General features: G+C 47.6%; 2 long non-coding RNA genes across 3 annotated transcripts; both read left to right on the top strand.

Annotated features, from left to right (window-relative positions):
- The first annotated feature begins 245 nt into the window (after positions 1 to 245).
- LOC140002920 (uncharacterized) lies at positions 246 to 1,897 on the top strand. 2 transcript variants are annotated; one of them, XR_011810582.1, is made up of 5 exons: positions 246 to 643; positions 804 to 854; positions 985 to 1,068; positions 1,606 to 1,659; positions 1,762 to 1,897. It is a non-coding gene; the product is annotated as an uncharacterized lncRNA (long non-coding RNA). The 2 variants fall into 2 exon arrangements; XR_011810583.1 differs by having other exon boundaries at positions 1,734 to 1,897.
- Positions 1,898 to 9,439: 7,542 nt separating this feature from the next.
- LOC119715168 (uncharacterized) lies at positions 9,440 to 10,646 on the top strand. The gene is made up of 3 exons (XR_011810552.1): positions 9,440 to 9,568; positions 10,023 to 10,083; positions 10,476 to 10,646. It is a non-coding gene; the product is annotated as an uncharacterized lncRNA (long non-coding RNA).
- The last annotated feature ends 6,214 nt before the right edge of the window (positions 10,647 to 16,860 follow it).

Here is a 16,860-nt window from a genome sequence, read left to right as displayed (position 1 = left end):
ACTCTCCAGAGGACTAAAACCAGCTTGATTGAATGCTACATATGGCTTGGCAGCGTAGATGCAGCATTACCAAGAGACTGAGCAGGGTTGTATCAGAGTCACCTCTTTCATCTGCAAAGGGTAAGTTTGATTACCCCTGCCGGGGCTGCTGTGTGTGCATGTCTTTTTGGCATTTGTGGAGCTCAGTTGTTTTTCTTTGTGTGTGTGCATGTTTTTATTTATTTATTTATTTATTTTTATTTTTGAGGGTCAAACAGTGTGTTTGCTGAGCGTGGTTAGAATGAGGAGGTGGGGAGCTGCTCAGGACTGGAAGGTTTGGTTTCTAGGAGTGTGCGGCATCCTTCCTGTGTGATGCGACTGATTGTTGGGCGGGAATGTTCCAGCTGGTGTGTGTTGGGCAATGTACCTTGTGTAGTGTGTGTTGTGTGGCCCGGGCAGTGTTTGCTGTGCTGCTGTGAGCAAAGAATCTGAGTTAAAGCTGGTGAGCAGCTGAAGTACCAGAGCTGGGAAGAGAGAGGTATTGCAGCAGGTACGCTGTGGCTGTGAGGTGCCTCAGTGTGTGTGTTTCTCTTGTCTTTACAGGTGCTTGGTTCAGTTGTGGAGAGGGAAGGGAAATCCTCATGTCACGAAGCTCTGAGGGAAGGTGAGTGGTGTCAGCCATGTCATCCCTTATCGGAAGCGAAGGGAAGACGCTCAGGTGTTTCCCTGTGAGGGTCCGAGGTGAGGCTCTTTGGGATAGAGGAGCAGTGTGGCAGGTGGGTGCTTGCAAGCACCGTGGTCATTGTATCCTTTTGTGTTCCCAGGTGGCGTGGGTGATGCTGGCCGCTCCTTTCAAGCTTGGACCGAATTTGCAGGTACAGAGGCAAGTGGCCTGCTGTTTTGAAAGGATAAAAGTAAAGATGGGGTCGCTTTTGTTGTTGAGGGATGGGTGCTACTGCTGGCAGCTGAATGTTTATCTTCTGCCTGTGTTTTGCCTTTCATTAGGCTGAAATGCAGTGTGTAGTGCGCAGTGCAGGACGTCTCAACCCGAGCTGCTTCTGCAGTGACTCTGGCGCGTGATGAGCAGAGGTAGCTGTTAATTTTGGGGGTGCGGTTGTCACTGCAGTTATTTTCCTACATCCAGTAGAGTAAAATTCCAGTTTGCCTTTTAGAGGTGCTATAAGTGGGTGAAGAGAACAGATGGAAGCATGTGCCATGTGGGGCAGGCAAGCGGCTGAGGTACAGGAGGGGATGAGAGTATGTGCTTTTTCCTTTGGGTGGAATGGAATTGATTTTGTTGGCGTATAATCTGTTCTGCTCCTAGATTTTTCTTTCTAAGTTAAAAAAAAAAAAAAAAGTTTGAGCTAATTCCAGTTAAGAAAGTTCCAGTTACTTGCTGGGTCATATTTTCCTTTCAATGTTAAAAGCTGCAGCAAAAGCATGGGGATTGTTGCTTCTAGAAACACCCCAGTTCTCTTGTTTGTGCTCTGCATGCTGTTGAGGTAAGGCAGATTTAAAAAAAAGAAATAAAGAAAACACACACAAAACAACAACAACAACAACAAAAAACACCATTGGCTGACTTGTTGTGATTGCAACGATCATTTAATCCCTTTGTTTTCCGAGGTGGAGTGGTTGATACTGGTTGCACTGTTGGAGCTTGGATTTGGAGAGGAAGAGGTGAGCAGAACCGTATGTTGCATCAGCAGTAGTCAGCATTGTGGAGAAGGTGGGCATCATGGCCGGCGTGCTAGTGAATGCTGGTACTCTGTTTTTTTGCAGCTGATGATGAGCCTGGCAATTGACTAAGATGACAATGGGTGACTGTGCATTTCTTGAGGCGGAGGGACTTTACCATGCAGCAACCTGAGAGCTAAGTTGGGGGGCACCTGGTATTTGCATATCTGGGGTGGCTAATGGGAGCTGGGAGCCAGAGCAGCATGGAGCCAGCTGGCTGAATAGACTTGGTGCCACTGTGAGGGTGGTTGAGGCTGGGTCACGTTCAGGCTGCTTGTGACTGGGTCAGCAGGCTAATAGAAGAGGCAGGATTATTTTGTAGCGTGAGTGCATGCACCAGGCAGGACAGTTTCCTTCTGTTCGTCTGTCCTGTTTGCTACTGCATTGTCTGTTCTGTGCTTCTCGGGTCTTGATATCCTCCTGGCTTTTTAGACTGAACTGACCAGAGAGGCGACTTGGTAGCGGTGCTGAAGGGCCTCAATGCTTGTTTTGTCATCATGGCTCTGATCAAGCAGCGACTGCAAGACAAGAAGTGCTCGAAAGTGCAGATCTGTTTCAGGTCTTGTGCATCATATTCGGTTTGAGATCGCGTCTGTTTCCATCCTCACTCTTGCAGAAGTCATCTGGGCCGCATCAGGAGCTCTTCCTTAGGAAATCAATTCCCAAGCGTCTTCTTAGGGGGTTTTCAGTCCCCATCCTTCTGGTCTCTTGTCTCGAAGGCAGGCTTTTTAGGCCTCCATCATCCCAGTTCTGGCAGTTGCTTCCAGTCGCGTGTCGTGACATTTGAGTCTCTCCTGGGGTCTGGTGCAGAGCACCTGTTCTGACTTGCTGTTGCCATAGGGCTTTCATCTGGGGGTCACTTTTTCTTGCGCCTAGTGTTGTGTGTTTTGTTTGTAGTGTTTGTGGCGTGCCTGTGTGTGTACGTGTTTGGTCCGGAGCTGTCCTGCCTGGCAGTTAGTGATTAATGTGGCAGTGCATGGGTGTACTAATACATTGATGGGACTGTGTTGGCGAAGACATCTGGTCTGCCTCTGGGCACGTACTGAAGGGCAGCTGGCACAATCATGTCTGGTGGTTGGCAGATGGGGATTTGGGAGAGTATATCTGTGAGCAGCTGTTTGCATAGCGCTTGAACGGTGTGCTTGAGGAGGTCTGTCGAATCTTGAAAGCTTACAGATATGGGGTTTTGAAATGTTTATTTTTATTTCTTTCCTGTCCCCAGTAGAGTGTAAACCCTAGGAGGAACCTGTCACGGAAAGAGCTCCTTCTGGAACTGTTCAGCACTTGGTAGGCAACTTTTGTTTAATTTGTTTAAGGTGAAACACAGTGTACAACACAGGACTTGATGACCAGAGCTGCTTTTGGCAAGGTGAGCGATGAACAGATGTAGCAGGTACTTTAGGGGTGTAGCTGTCACTGCAGTTACTTAACTACACAAAATACAGTAAAAATCCTGTTTTTATTTTAGAGGTGTTGTAGCTGGCCTAAGAGAGCAGATGGAAGCATCTTCCTCGAGGACAGGTGTGGGGGCCAAGGTAAGGGAGCAGCTGAGAGTAACTGTCCCTCTGTGCTGTGGCTTTGGGTGCTGCTTCAGCCTATGCTTTTCTTTTTGTTTCACAGGTGTGTTGCACAGGCTGAGTGGGGCCAAGCTGCCCTCTGAAGAGCAGCACGAGAAGGGCGGGCTGGTTGTGAGCTGGATTGGAGCAGAACGGCCAAGTAGCACGAGGTGAGTGCGAAGGGTATCCATCTTGCTTTGCAGGTGCCATGGCAGGCTCTCCACAGAAGCGGTTGAGGATTTGAGAAGAGGTTGCAGATGATCAAGGAGCGACACGTGCAGGGATGGCTTGAAAAGAGTATGTCTGCTTTCTCTTCTGTTTATCAGGTGTCCCAGGCAATATGGGCTGTGGTGTTAGTCTTTAGAATCGGAACAAAGCAGGTGCTGAAATGCTGTGTCTGTTTTTTTTCTGTTGGGGTTGCACCTTGGTGAGTGTAGGGATGGGTTTTAAGTCGGTGCAGCGGAGGGCCTGAACCCCAGTGTCCTGTAGTGTGTTTTGACCCATCAGCATAGCCTTTTGGTTCTCAGGTAGCCTACTGAGGTAAGTGATTTTTCCTGTGAGTGGAATGGAATTGTTTTTTTTTCCATGTAATCTGTTCTCCTCCTAGATTTTTCTTTTTATGTAAATAAAAGATTGAGCTAATTCCAGATGGAAAAAAAAACAGTTACTTTCTTGGTCAGTTTGTCCTTTTAATATTCAAAGCTGCAGCAAAAGCATGGGGATTTTTGTTTCTAGAAACACCCTAGCTCTCCTGTCTGCACTCTGCGTGCTGTTGAGCTAAGCCATATAAATGAATAAAGAAACCACAGCTACTGCTCCTTTCTGATTTTTTTTTTTTTTTTTTTTTGTGCTTTCCCCCTTGCACTTTCCCAGGTGATTAGCTTCAGGTTCCAGGTGGGACCTAGTGGTAACTGAGTTGCAGGTATTCCATGACAGAGCTCCTTCTGCCTGGGCTGCTTTTTGGGGTAAGCGCTTTGTTTTTCCTTCAGTCAGTTGCAGGGTTCTTTAGGTGGGTCAGAGTCTATGGACTGATGCGTTTTCCAGTAGAAACCGGTACGCATATCTTTTTGAGTTGGTAACTGGTAGGATCTGTCACTGTAAAGCAATCTAGTAGTAGGTGCCTGTATTGCACGCAGCTCTTCCTCAGGTGAGTAGTTATGGCAGTTTTACGGATGGTATGGTGATGTTACTTTGTGTGTTTGCTTTGTGGTTCTGGGTCCCTTCTGATTTTTGCAGAATTACGGGGCTTTTTGTGATTCTTTGCCTGTATGTCAAATATTATCAAAGTTACAACCTTGCTGTCAAAGTGATGGAGCAGGGTTTAGGAGAAATGTATGATGGAGGCTCCCTGTGTGAGCGTGTGTCTGAAAATGGCAGCAGTGGGCACGTAAGGGGTAGTCTGTTTCAAGTTTAGGGACAGCTTGTTACATTTCTGGAGCTTTTGCCTGTGGGTTTTCAGTGTGTCGAGTCTTTAGACCATAAAGCCTTCTAGGCTTTATGTCCTTGAATTTACGTATTAGAAGTACGTTTATGAGGGGTTGCCAGGTACGTTGTTTTTGGGAAACTGTGGGGTATGGTTCCTTGAGTGCATAAGTGCAGTAGTGCCTAGAGAGTGAGCAGGCTCACCTTCTTCATCTCTGCAGAATAAGTCTGTTCGGGCACACTTCTCAGGCAAATGTAGTGAGCAGATGAGGGAAAGGAGCTGGGAACAGAGAGGTATTTCACAGTAGCATGTTGCATCAGTAGTAGTCAGCGTTGCGGAGGAGGTGGGTGTCAGGGCTGGCGTGCTAGTGAATGCTGGTTCTCTGTTTTTGCAAGTGATGATGAACCTGTTTGACGTAATTCCATTTGAAAAAGTTCCAGTTACTGGCCTGGTCGTGTCGTCCTTTCAATGTTAAAAGCAGCAGCAAAAGCATGGGGATTGTTGCTTCTAGAAACACCCCAGTTCTCTTGTTTGTGCTCTGCATGCTGTTGAGGTAAGGCAGATTTAAAAAAAAGAAATAAAGAAAATACACACAAAACAACAACAACAACAACAAAAAACACCATTGGCTGACTTGTTGTGATTGCAACGATCATTTAATCCCTTTGTTTTCCGAGGTGGAGTGGTTGATACTGGTTGCACTGTTGGAGCTTGGATTTGGAGAGGAAGAGGTGAGCAGAACCGTATGTTGCATCAGCAGTAGTCAGCATTGTGGAGAAGGTGGGCATCATGGCCGGCGTGCTAGTGAATGCTGGTACTCTGTTTTTTTGCAGCTGATGATGAGCCTGGCAATTGACTAAGATGACAATGGGTGACTGTGCATTTCTTGAGGCGGAGGGACTTTACCATGCAGCAACCTGAGAGCTAAGTTGGGGGGCACCTGGTATTTGCATATCTGGGGTGGCTAATGGGAGCTGGGAGCCAGAGCAGCATGGAGCCAGCTGGCTGAATAGACTTGGTGCCACTGTGAGGGTGGTTGAGGCTGGGTCACGTTCAGGCTGCTTGTGACTGGGTCAGCAGGCTAATAGAAGAGGCAGGATTATTTTGTAGCGTGAGTGCGTGCACCAGGCAGGACAGTTTCCTTCTGTTCGTCTGTCCTGTTTGCTACTGCATTGTCTGTTCTGTGCTTCTCGGGTCTTGATATCCTCCTGGCTTTTTAGACTGAACTGACCAGAGAGGCGACTTGGTAGCGGTGCTGAAGGGCCTCAATGCTTGTTTTGTCATCATGGCTCTGATCAAGCAGCGACTGCAAGACAAGAAGTGCTCGAAAGTGCAGATCTGTTTCAGGTCTTGTGCATCATATTCGGTTTGAGATCGCGTCTGTTTCCATCCTCACTCTTGCAGAAGTCATCTGGGCCGCATCAGGAGCTCTTCCTTAGGAAATCAATTCCCAAGCGTCTTCTTAGGGGGTTTTCAGTCCCCATCCTTCTGGTCTCTTGTCTCGAAGGCAGGCTTTTTAGGCCTCCATCATCCCAGTTCTGGCAGTTGCTTCCAGTCGCGTGTCGTGACATTTGAGTCTCTCCTGGGGTCTGGTGCAGAGCACCTGTTCTGACTTGCTGTTGCCATAGGGCTTTCATCTGGGGGTCACTTTTTCTTGCGCCTAGTGTTGTGTGTTTTGTTTGTAGTGTTTGTGGCGTGCCTGTGTGTGTACGTGTTTGGTCCGGAGCTGTCCTGCCTGGCAGTTAGTGATTAATGTGGCAGTGCATGGGTGTACTAATACATTGATGGGACTGTGTTGGCGAAGACATCTGGTCTGCCTCTGGGCACGTACTGAAGGGCAGCTGGCACAATCATGTCTGGTGGTTGGCAGATGGGGATTTGGGAGAGTATATCTGTGAGCAGCTGTTTGCATAGCGCTTGAACGGTGTGCTTGAGGAGGTCTGTCGAATCTTGAAAGCTTACAGATATGGGGTTTTGAAATGTTTATTTTTATTTCTTTCCTGTCCCCAGTAGAGTGTAAACCCTAGGAGGAACCTGTCACGGAAAGAGCTCCTTCTGGAACTGTTCAGCACTTGGTAGGCAACTTTTGTTTAATTTGTTTAAGGTGAAACACAGTGTACAACACAGGACTTGATGACCAGAGCTGCTTTTGGCAAGGTGAGCGATGAACAGATGTAGCAGGTACTTTAGGGGTGTAGCTGTCACTGCAGTTACTTAACTACACAAAATACAGTAAAAATCCTGTTTTTATTTTAGAGGTGTTGTAGCTGGCCTAAGAGAGCAGATGGAAGCATCTTCCTCGAGGACAGGTGTGGGGGCCAAGGTAAGGGAGCAGCTGAGAGTAAGTGTCCCACTGTGCTGTGGCTTTGGGTGCTGCTTCAGCCTATGCTTTTCTTTTTGTTTCACAGGTGTGTCGCACAGGCTGAGTGGGGCCAAGCTGCCCTCTGAAGAGCAGCACGAGAAGGGCGGGCTGGTTGTGAGCTGGATTGGAGCAGAACGGCCAAGTAGCACGAGGTGAGTGCGAAGGGTATCCATCTTGCTTTGCAGGTGCCGTGGCAGGCTCTCCACAGAAGCGGTTGAGGATTTGAGAAGAGGTTGCAGATGATCAAGGAGCGACACGTGCAGGGATGGCTTGAAAAGGGTATGTCTGCTTTCTCTTCTGTTTATCAGGTGTCCCAGGCAATGTGGGCTGTGGTGTTAGTCTTTAGAATCGGAACAAAGCAGGTGCTGAAATGCTGTGTCTGTTTTTTTTCTGTTGGGGTTGCACCTTGGTGAGTGTAGGGATGGGTTTTAAGTGGGTGCAGCGGAGGGCCTGAACCCCAGTGTCCTGTAGTGTGTTTTGACCCATCAGCATAGCCTTTTGGTTCTCAGGTAGCCTACTGAGGTAAGTGATTTTTCCTGTGAGTGGAATGGAATTGTTTTTTTTTCCATGTAATCTGTTCTCCTCCTAGATTTTTCTTTTTATGTAAATAAAAGATTGAGCTAATTCCAGATGGAAAAAAAAACAGTTACTTTCTTGGTCAGTTTGTCCTTTTAATATTCAAAGCTGCAGCAAAAGCATGGGGATTTTTGTTTCTAGAAACACCCTAGCTCTCCTGTCTGCACTCTGCGTGCTGTTGAGCTAAGCCATATAAATGAATAAAGAAACCACAGCTACTGCTCCTTTCTGATTTTTTTTTTTTTTTTTTTTGTGCTTTCCCCCTTGCACTTTCCCAGGTGATTAGCTTCAGGTTCCAGGTGGGACCTAGTGGTAACTGAGTTGCAGGTATTCCATGACAGAGCTCCTTCTGCCTGGGCTGCTTTTTGGGGTAAGCGCTTTGTTTTTCCTTCAGTCAGTTGCAGGGTTCTTTAGGTGGGTCAGAGTCTATGGACTGATGCGTTTTCCAGTAGAAACCGGTACGCATATCTTTTTGAGTTGGTAACTGGTAGGATCTGTCACTGTAAAGCAATCTAGTAGTAGGTGCCTGTATTGCACGCAGCTCTTCCTCAGGTGAGTAGTTATGGCAGTTTTACGGATGGTATGGTGATGTTACTTTGTGTGTTTGCTTTGTGGTTCTGGGTCCCTTCTGATTTTTGCAGAATTACGGGGCTTTTTGTGATTCTTTGCCTGTATGTCAAATATTATCAAAGTTACAACCTTGCTGTTAAAGTGATGGAGCAGGGTTTAGGAGAAATGTATGATGGAGGCTCCCTGTGTGAGCGTGTGTCTGAAAATGGCAGCAGTGGGCACGTAAGGGGTAGTCTGTTTCAAGTTTAGGGACAGCTTGTTACATTTCTGGAGCTTTTGCCTGTGGGTTTTCAGTGTGTCGAGTCTTTAGACCATAAAGCCTTCTAGGCTTTATGTCCTTGAATTTACGTATTAGAAGTACGTTTATGAGGGGTTGCCAGGTACGTTGTTTTTGGGAAACTGTGGGGTATGGTTCCTTGAGTGCATAAGTGCAGTAGTGCCTAGAGAGTGAGCAGGCTCACCTTCTTCATCTCTGCAGAATAAGTCTGTTCGGGCACACTTCTCAGGCAAATGTAGTGAGCAGATGAGGGAAAGGAGCTGGGAACAGAGAGGTATTTCACAGTAGCATGTTGCATCAGTAGTAGTCAGCGTTGCGGAGGAGGTGGGTGTCAGGGCTGGCGTGCTAGTGAATGCTGGTTCTCTGTTTTTGCAAGTGATGATGAACCTGTTTGACGTAATTCCATTTGAAAAAGTTCCAGTTACTGGCCTGGTCGTGTCATCCTTTCAATGTTAAAAGCTGCAGCAAAAGCATAGGGATTGTTGCTTCTAGAACCACCCTAGGTCTCCTGTCTGCTCTCTGCATGTTTTTCAAGTAAAGCAGATCTTAAAAAAAAAAAAAAAAAAAAAAAAAAAAAAAAAAAAAAAACAAAGAAAATAATAAAAAACAGCTGCTGCTGCTCCTGCTTTGTTTCTACTTCCTTGTGCTTTGCCCCTCCCCTTTTCCAGGTGATTGGGTTTGGGTGCTGGGCGGGGCCGAATGGTATATGAGCCCCAGGCATGCTATCAGAGAGCTCCTTCTGCCTGGGCTGCTCCTTGGGGTAAGTGCTTTGTTTTTCCTTTAGTCAGTTTCAGGGTTCTCTAGGCAGGCTGGAGTTTATAGATTTCTAGAATTCTTAAGTGCTTGGAATTCACTCAATAGAGGGATGTTTAATAGAGGTTTCTGGCTCACTGTTTTTTTCGGATGGTGGGATACTCTTCTTTTTTTGAGCTATATTTTAATCTCTAGATGTGTAAGCCCACTTGTGTAATTCTTCAGAGGACTAAAACCAGCTTGATTACCGGCTACATGTGGCTTGACAGCGTAGATGCAGCATTACCAAGAGACTGAGCAGAGTTGTATCAGAGTCACCTTTTCATCTGCAAAGGGTAAGTCTGTGATTACCCCTGCCGGGGCTGCTGTGTGTGCATGTCTTTCTGGCATTTGCGGAGCTTGTTTTTTTTTTTTTGTGTGTGTATGTTCTAAATTTTTGGTTTTTTTTTGAGGGGTGAATGGTGTGTTTGCTGAGTGTGGTTGGCAGGAGAATGTGGGGAGCTGCTCAGGACTGGAAGGTTTGGTTTCTAGGAGTGTGCTGCATCCTTCCTGTGTGATGCGACTGATTGTTGGGCGGGAATGTTCCAGCTGGTGTGTGTTGGGCAATGTAGCTTGTGTACTGTGTGTTGTGTGGCCCGGTTGGAGCTTGCTGTGGTGCTGTGAGCGAAGAATCTCTGTTAGAGCTGGTGAGCAGCTGAAGTGCCAGAGCTGGGTACAGAGAGAGGTATTGCAGCAGGTACGCTGTGGCTGTGAGGTGCCTCAGAGTGTGCTTTTCTCCTGTCTTTGCAGTTACTTTGTGCAGTTGTGGAAAGGGAAGGGAAATCCTCATGTCATGAAGCACTGAGGGAAGGTGAGTGTTGTCAGCCTGGTCATCCCTTATCGGAAGCGAAGGGAAGGTTGTTTGGTGTTTGGTTGTTTTGGCGTATGATCTTTTCTGCTCCTAGATCTTTCTTTCTACGTAATAAATAAATAAATAAATGTTTGAGCTATTTGCAGTTAAGAAAGTTCCAGTTAATTGCTGGGTCATATTGTCCATTTAATATTCAAAGTTGCAGCAAAAGCATGGGGATTGTTCCTTCTAGAAACACCCTAGTTCTCTTGTCTGCAGGCTGCATGCTGTTGAGCTAAAGCAGATTTCAAAAAAAACCAAACAACAATATACACACACAAGCAACAATAAAATTCTACCAATGGGTGATGTGTTGTGAACGCAATGATCATTTAATCCCTTTGTTTTCCCAGGTGGTGTGGATGATACTGGCTGTACTGTTGGAGCTTGGATTCGGAGAGGAAGAGGTGAGCAGAACTGTATGTTGCATCAGCAGTAGTCAGCATTGTGGAGAAGGTGGGCATCATGGCCGGCGTGCTAGTGAATGCTGGTACTCTGTTTTTGCAGCTGATGATGAGCCTTCAATTGACTAAGATGACAATCAGTGCCTGTGCATTTCTTGAGGCGGAGGGACTTTACCATGCAGCAACCTGAGAGCTAAGTTGGGGGGCACCTGGTATTTGCATATCTGGGGTGGCTAATGGGAGCTGGGAGCCAGAGCAGCATGGAGCCAGCTGGCTGAATAGACTTGGTGCCACTGTGAGGGTGGTTGAGGCTGGGTCACGTTCAGGCTGCTTGTGGCTGGGTCAGCAGGCTAATAGAAGAGGCAGGATTATTTTGTAGCGTGAGTGCGTGCACCAGGCAGGACAGTTTCCTTCTGTTCGTCTGTCCTGTTTGCTACTGCATTGTCTGTTCTGTGCTTCTCGGGTCTTGATATCCTCCTGGCTTTTTACACCGGACTGACCAGGCAGGCGACTTGGTAGCTGTGCTGAAGGGCCTCAATGCTTGTTTTGTCCCCATGGCTCTGATCCGAGCACTTCTTGTCTTGCAGTTGCTGCTTGAAGTGCAGATCTGTTTCAGGTCTTACGATCTCAAACCGAATATGATGCACGTCTGTTTCCATTCTCACTCTTGCAGAAGTCATCTGAGCCGCATCAGGAGGTCTTGTTTGGGAATTGAATTCCTAAGTGTCGCCTTGGGGGGTTTTCAGTCCCCATCCTTCTGGTCTCTTGTCTTGAAGGCAGGCTTTTTAGGCCTCCACTATCCCAGTTCTGGCAGTTGCTTCCAGTCGCGTGTCGTGACATTTGAGTCTCTCCTGGGGTCTGGTGCAGAGCGCCTGTTCTGACTTGCTGTTGCTGTAGGGCTTCCCTCTGGGGGTCGCTTTCTCTTGCGCCTAGTGTTGTGTGTTTTGTTTGTAGTGTTTGTGGCGTGCCTGTGTGTGTGTACGTGTTTGGTCTGGAGCTGTCCTGCCTGGCAGTTAGTGATAATAGCTAACATGGTAGTCTATGGGTGTACTAATACATTGATGGGACTGTGTTGGCGAAGACATCCGGTCTGCCTCTGGGCGCATACTGAAGGACAGCTGGCACAGTCATCTCTGGAGGTTGGCAGATGTGGATTTGGCAGACTTGAGCTGCTTGTGAGCAGCTGTTTGCATAGTGCTTGAATGGTGTACTGTTGAATCTTGAAAGCTTACAGATATGGGGTTTTGAAATTTTTATTTTTATATCTTTCCTGTCCCCAGTAGAGTGTATACCGTAGTAGGAACTGCCCACAGGAAAGAGCTCCTTCTGGAACTGTCCAGCACTCGGTAGGCAGCTATGTGACTGGCTTGATCTACTTCTGAGGTGCTGAGGCAAGGGGGCTGCTGTTTTGAAATGATAATATTGTAAATGGGGTCCCTTTTGTGTTGTTGAGGGATGGGTGCTAATGCTGGCAGCTGAATGATTCTCTTGTGACTGTTTTCAGTTGTTTAAGGTGAAACACTGTGTACAACACGGGACTTGACTGGAGCTGCTTTTTGCAAGGTGAGTGATGAGCAGATGTAGAAGGTACTTTAGGGGTGCAGTTGTCACTGCAGTTAGTTAACTGCACAAAATACAGTAAAAAATCCTGTTTATATTTCAGGGGTGTTGTAGCTGGCCTAAGAGAGTAGATGGCTAATGGGAGCTGGGAGGCAGAGCAGCATTGAGCCAGCTGGCTGAATAGACTTGGTGCCACTGTGAGGGTGGTTGAGGCTGGGTCACGTTCAGGCTGCTTGTGGCTGGGTCAGCAGGCTAATAGAAGAGGCAGGATTAATTTGTAGGGTGAGTGCGTGTGCCAGGCAGGACAGTTTCCTTCTGTTCATCTGTCTTGTAGTGTTGCTTCTGCAATGTGTGTTCTGTGCTTCTCGGGTCTTGATATCCTCGTGGCTTTTGACACTGGACTGACCAGAAAGGGAACTTGGTAGCTGTGGTAAAGGGCTTCAATGCTTGTTTTGTCCCCATGGCTCTGATCCGAGCACTTCTTGTCTTGCAGTTGCTGCTTGAAGTGCAGATCTGTTTCAGGTCTTGTGATCTCAAACCGAATATGATGCACGTCTGTTTCCATACTCCCTCTTGCAGAAGTCATCTGGGCTGCATCAGGAGCTCTTGCTTGGGAATTGATTTCTTAAGTGTCTTCTTAGGGGGTTTTCAGTCCCCATCCTTCTGGTCTCTTGTCTTGAAGGCAGGCTTTTTAGGCCTCCATCATCCCAGTTCTGGCAGTTGCTTCCAGTCGAGTGTCGTGACATTTGAGTCTCTCCTGGGGTCTGGTGCGGAGCACCTGTATCTGACTTGCTGTTGCCATAGGGCTTTCCTTTTGGGGGTCACTTTTTCTTGCGCCTAGTGTTGTGTGTTTTGTTTGTAGTGTTTGTGGCATGCCTGTGTGTGTATGTGTTTGGTCCGGAGCTGTCCTGCCTGGCAGTTAGTGATTAATGTGGCAGTGCATGGGTGTACTAATACATTGATGGGACTGTGTTGGCGAAGACATCCGGTCTGCCTCTGGGCACGTACTGAAGGGCAGCTGGCACAGTCATCTCTGGTGGTTGACAGATGGGGTTTTGGGAGTATATCTGCTGTGAGCATCTGTTTGCATAGTGCTTGAACGGTGTGCTTGAGGAGGTCTGTCGAATCTTGAAAGCTTACAGATTTGGGGTTCTGCTTTTTTTTTTTTTATTTCTTTCCTGTCCCCAGTAGAGTGTAAACCCTAGGAGGAACCTGTCACAGGAAAGAGCTCCTTCTGGAACTGTTCAGCACTTGGTAGGCAACTTTTGTTTAATTTGTTTAAGGTGAAACACAGTGTACGACACGGGACTTGACGACCAGAGCTGCTTTTGGCAAGGTGAGTGATGAACAGATGTGGCAGGTACTTTAGGGGTGCAGTTGTCACTGCAGTTACTGAACTACACAAAATACTGTAAAAATCCTGTTTATATTTCAGGGGTGTTGTAGCTGGCCTAAGAGAGCAGATGGAAGCATCTGCCTCGAGGGGAGGGGAGGGCACGGAGGTAAGGCAGCAGCTGAGAGTAACTGTCCCAGCTGTGCTGTGGCTTTGGATGCTGCTTCAGCCTATGCTTTTCTTTTTGTTTCACATTTGTCTCACACAGGCTGAGTGGGGCCAAGCTGCACTCTGAAGAGCAGCACGAGAAGGGCGGGCTGGTTGTGAGCTGGATTGGAGCAGAACTGCCAAGTAGCACGAGGTGAGTGCGAAGGGTATCCATCTTGCTTTGCAGGTGCCGTGGCAGGCTCTCCACAGAAGCGGTTGAGGATTTGAGAAGAGGTTGCAGATGATCAAGGAGCGACACGTGCAGGGATGGCTTGAAAAGGGTATGTCTGCTTTCTCTTCTGTTTATCAGGTGTCCCAGGCAATGTGGGCTGTGGTGTTAGTCTTTAGAATCGGAACAAAGCAGGTGCTGAAATGCTGTGTCTGTTTTTTTTCTGTTGGGGTTGCACCTTGGTGAGTGTAGGGATGGGTTTTAAGTGGGTGCAGCGGAGGGCCTGGCCCCAGTGTCCTGTAGTGTGTTTTGACCCATCAGCATAGCCTTTTGGTTCTCAGGTAGCTTACTGAAGTAAGTGATTTTTCCTGCGAGTGGAATGGATTTTTTTTTTTTTTGGCGTGTAATCAGTTCTGCTCCTAGATTTTTCTTTTAATGTAAATAAAAGATCGAGCTAATTCCAGATGGAAAAAATAATCAGTTACTTTCTTGGTCAGTTTGTCCTTTTAATATTCAAAGCTGCAGCAAAAGCATGGGGATTTTTGTTTCTAGAAACACCTCAGGTCTCTTGTCTGCTCTCTGCATGTTGTTTAGGTAAAATTGATTTAAAAAAAAGTACAGGAGACACACACAACAAACAAACAACAAAAAAAACACAGTTGGCTGACTTGTTGTGAACGCAATGATCGTTTAATCCCTTTGTTTTCCTAGTTGGTGTGGATGATATTGGCTGCACTGTTGGAGCTTGGAGTCGGAGAGGAACACGTGAGCACAATTGTATGTTGCATCAGCAGTAGTCAGCATTGTGGAGAAGGTGAGCAATGGGGCTGGCGTCCTAGTGAATGCTGTTACTCTGTTTTTGCAGCTGATGATGAGCCTTCAGTTGACTAAGATGACAATGGGTGCCTGTGCATTTCTTGAGGCGGAGGGACTTTACCATGCAGCAACCTGAGAGCTAAGTTGGGGGGCACCTGGTATTTGCATATCTGGAGTGGCTAATGGGAGCTGGGAGCCAGAGCAGCATGGAGCCAGCTGGCTGAATAGACTTGGTGCCACTGTGAGGGTGGTTGAGGCTGGGTCACGTTCAGGCTGCTTGTGACTGGGTCAGCAGGCTAATAGAAGAGGCAGGATTATTTTGTAGCGTGAGTGCGTGCACCAGGCAGGACAGTTTCCTTCTGTTCGTCTGTCCTGTTTGCTACTGCATTGTCTGTTCTGTGCTTCTCGGGTCTTGATATCCTCCTGGCTTTTTACACCGGACTGACCAGACAGGCGACTTGGTAGCTGTGCTGAAGGGCCTCAATGCTTGTTTTGTCCCAATGGCTCTGATCCGAGCACTTCTTGTCTTGCAGTTGCTGCTTGAAGTGCAGATCTGTTTCAGGTCTTACGATCTCAAACCGAATACGATGCACGTCTGTTTCCATTCTCACTCTTGCAGAAGTCATCTGGGCCGCATCAGGAGGTCTTGCTTGGGAATTGAATTCCTAAGTGTCGCCTTGGGGGGTTTTCAGTCCCCATCCTTCTGGCCTCTTGTCTCGAAGGCAGGCTTTTTAGGCCTCCATCATCCCAGTTCTGGCAGTTGCTTCCAGTCACGTGTCGTGACATTTGAGTCTCTCCTTGGGTCTGGTGCAGAGCACCTGTTCTTACTTGCTGTTGCCGTAGGGCTTTCATCTGGGGGTCACTTTTTCTTGCGCCTAGTGTTGTGTGTTTTGTTTGTAGTGTTTGTGGCGTGCCTGTGCGTGTACGTGTTTGGTGTGGAGCTGTCCTGCCTGGCAGTTAGTGATTACAGGTAACGTGGCAGTGCATGGGTGTACTAATACATTGTCTGGACTGTTTTGGCAAAGACATCTGGTCTGCCTCTGGGCACGTACTGAAGGGCAGCTGGCACAGTCATCTCTGGTGGTTGTCAGATGTAGATTTGGGAGAGTATATCTGCTTGTGAGCAGCTGTTTGCATAGTGCTTGAACGGTGTGCTTGAGGAGGTCTGTCGAATCTTGAAAGCTTACAGATATGGGGTTTTGAAACTTTTATTTTTATTTCTATTCTGTCCCCAGTAGAGTGTAAACCTTTGGAGGAACCTGTCACGGAAAGAGCTCCTTCTGGAACTGTTCAGCACTCGGTAGGCAACTCGGTGACTGGCTTGATCTACTTCTGAGGTGCTGAGGCAAGAGGGCTGCTGTTTTGAAACGATAGTATTGTAAATGGGGTCCATTTGTGTTGTGGAGGGATGGGTGCTAATGCTGGCAGCTGAATGATTCTCTTGTGACTGTTTTCATTTGTTTAAGGTGAAACACAGTGTACAACACGGGACTTGACCGTAGTTGCTTTTGGCAAGGTGAGTGATGAACAGCTATAGAAGGTACTTTAGGGGTGCAGCTGTCACTGCAGTTACTGAACTACACCAAGTACGGTAAAAACCCTGTTTATATTTCAGGGGTGTTGTAGCTGGCCTAAGAGAGCAGATGGAAGCGTCTGCCTCGAGGGGAGGGGAGGGCAGGGCACGGAGGTAAGGCAGCAGCTGAGAGTAACTGTCCCAGCTGTGCTGTGGCTTTGGATGCTGCTTCAGCCTATGCTTTTCTTTTTGTTTCACATTTGTCTCACACAGGCTGAGTGGGGCCAAGCTGCACTCTGAAGAGCAGCACGAGAAGGGCGGGCTGGTTGTGAGCTGGATTGGAGCAGAACTGCCAAGTAGCACGAGGTGAGTGCGAAGGGTATCCATCTTGCTTTGCAGGTGCCGTGGCAGGCTCTCCACAGAAGCGGTTGAGGATTTGAGAAGAGGTTGCAGATGATCAAGGAGCGACACGTGCAGGGATGGCTTGAAAAGGGTATGTCTGCTTTCTCTTCTGTTTATCAGGTGTCCCAGGCAATGTGGGCTGTGGTGTTAGTCTTTAGAATCGGAACAAAGCAGGTGCTGATATGCTGTGTCTGTTTTTTTTTTGTGTTGGGGTTGCACCTTGGTGAGTGTAGGGATGGGTTTTAAGTGGGTGCAGCGGAGGGCCTGGCCCCAGTGTCCTGTAGTGTGTTTTGACCCATCAGCATAGCCTTTTGGTTCTCAGGTAGCCTACTGA

This window comes from Anas platyrhynchos, chromosome 7 (assembly GCF_047663525.1).
Source record: "Anas platyrhynchos isolate ZD024472 breed Pekin duck chromosome 7, IASCAAS_PekinDuck_T2T, whole genome shotgun sequence".
In the NCBI taxonomy this organism is placed as follows: Eukaryota; Metazoa; Chordata; class Aves; order Anseriformes; family Anatidae; genus Anas; species Anas platyrhynchos.
This window is presented reverse-complemented; position numbering and strand designations above follow the sequence as displayed.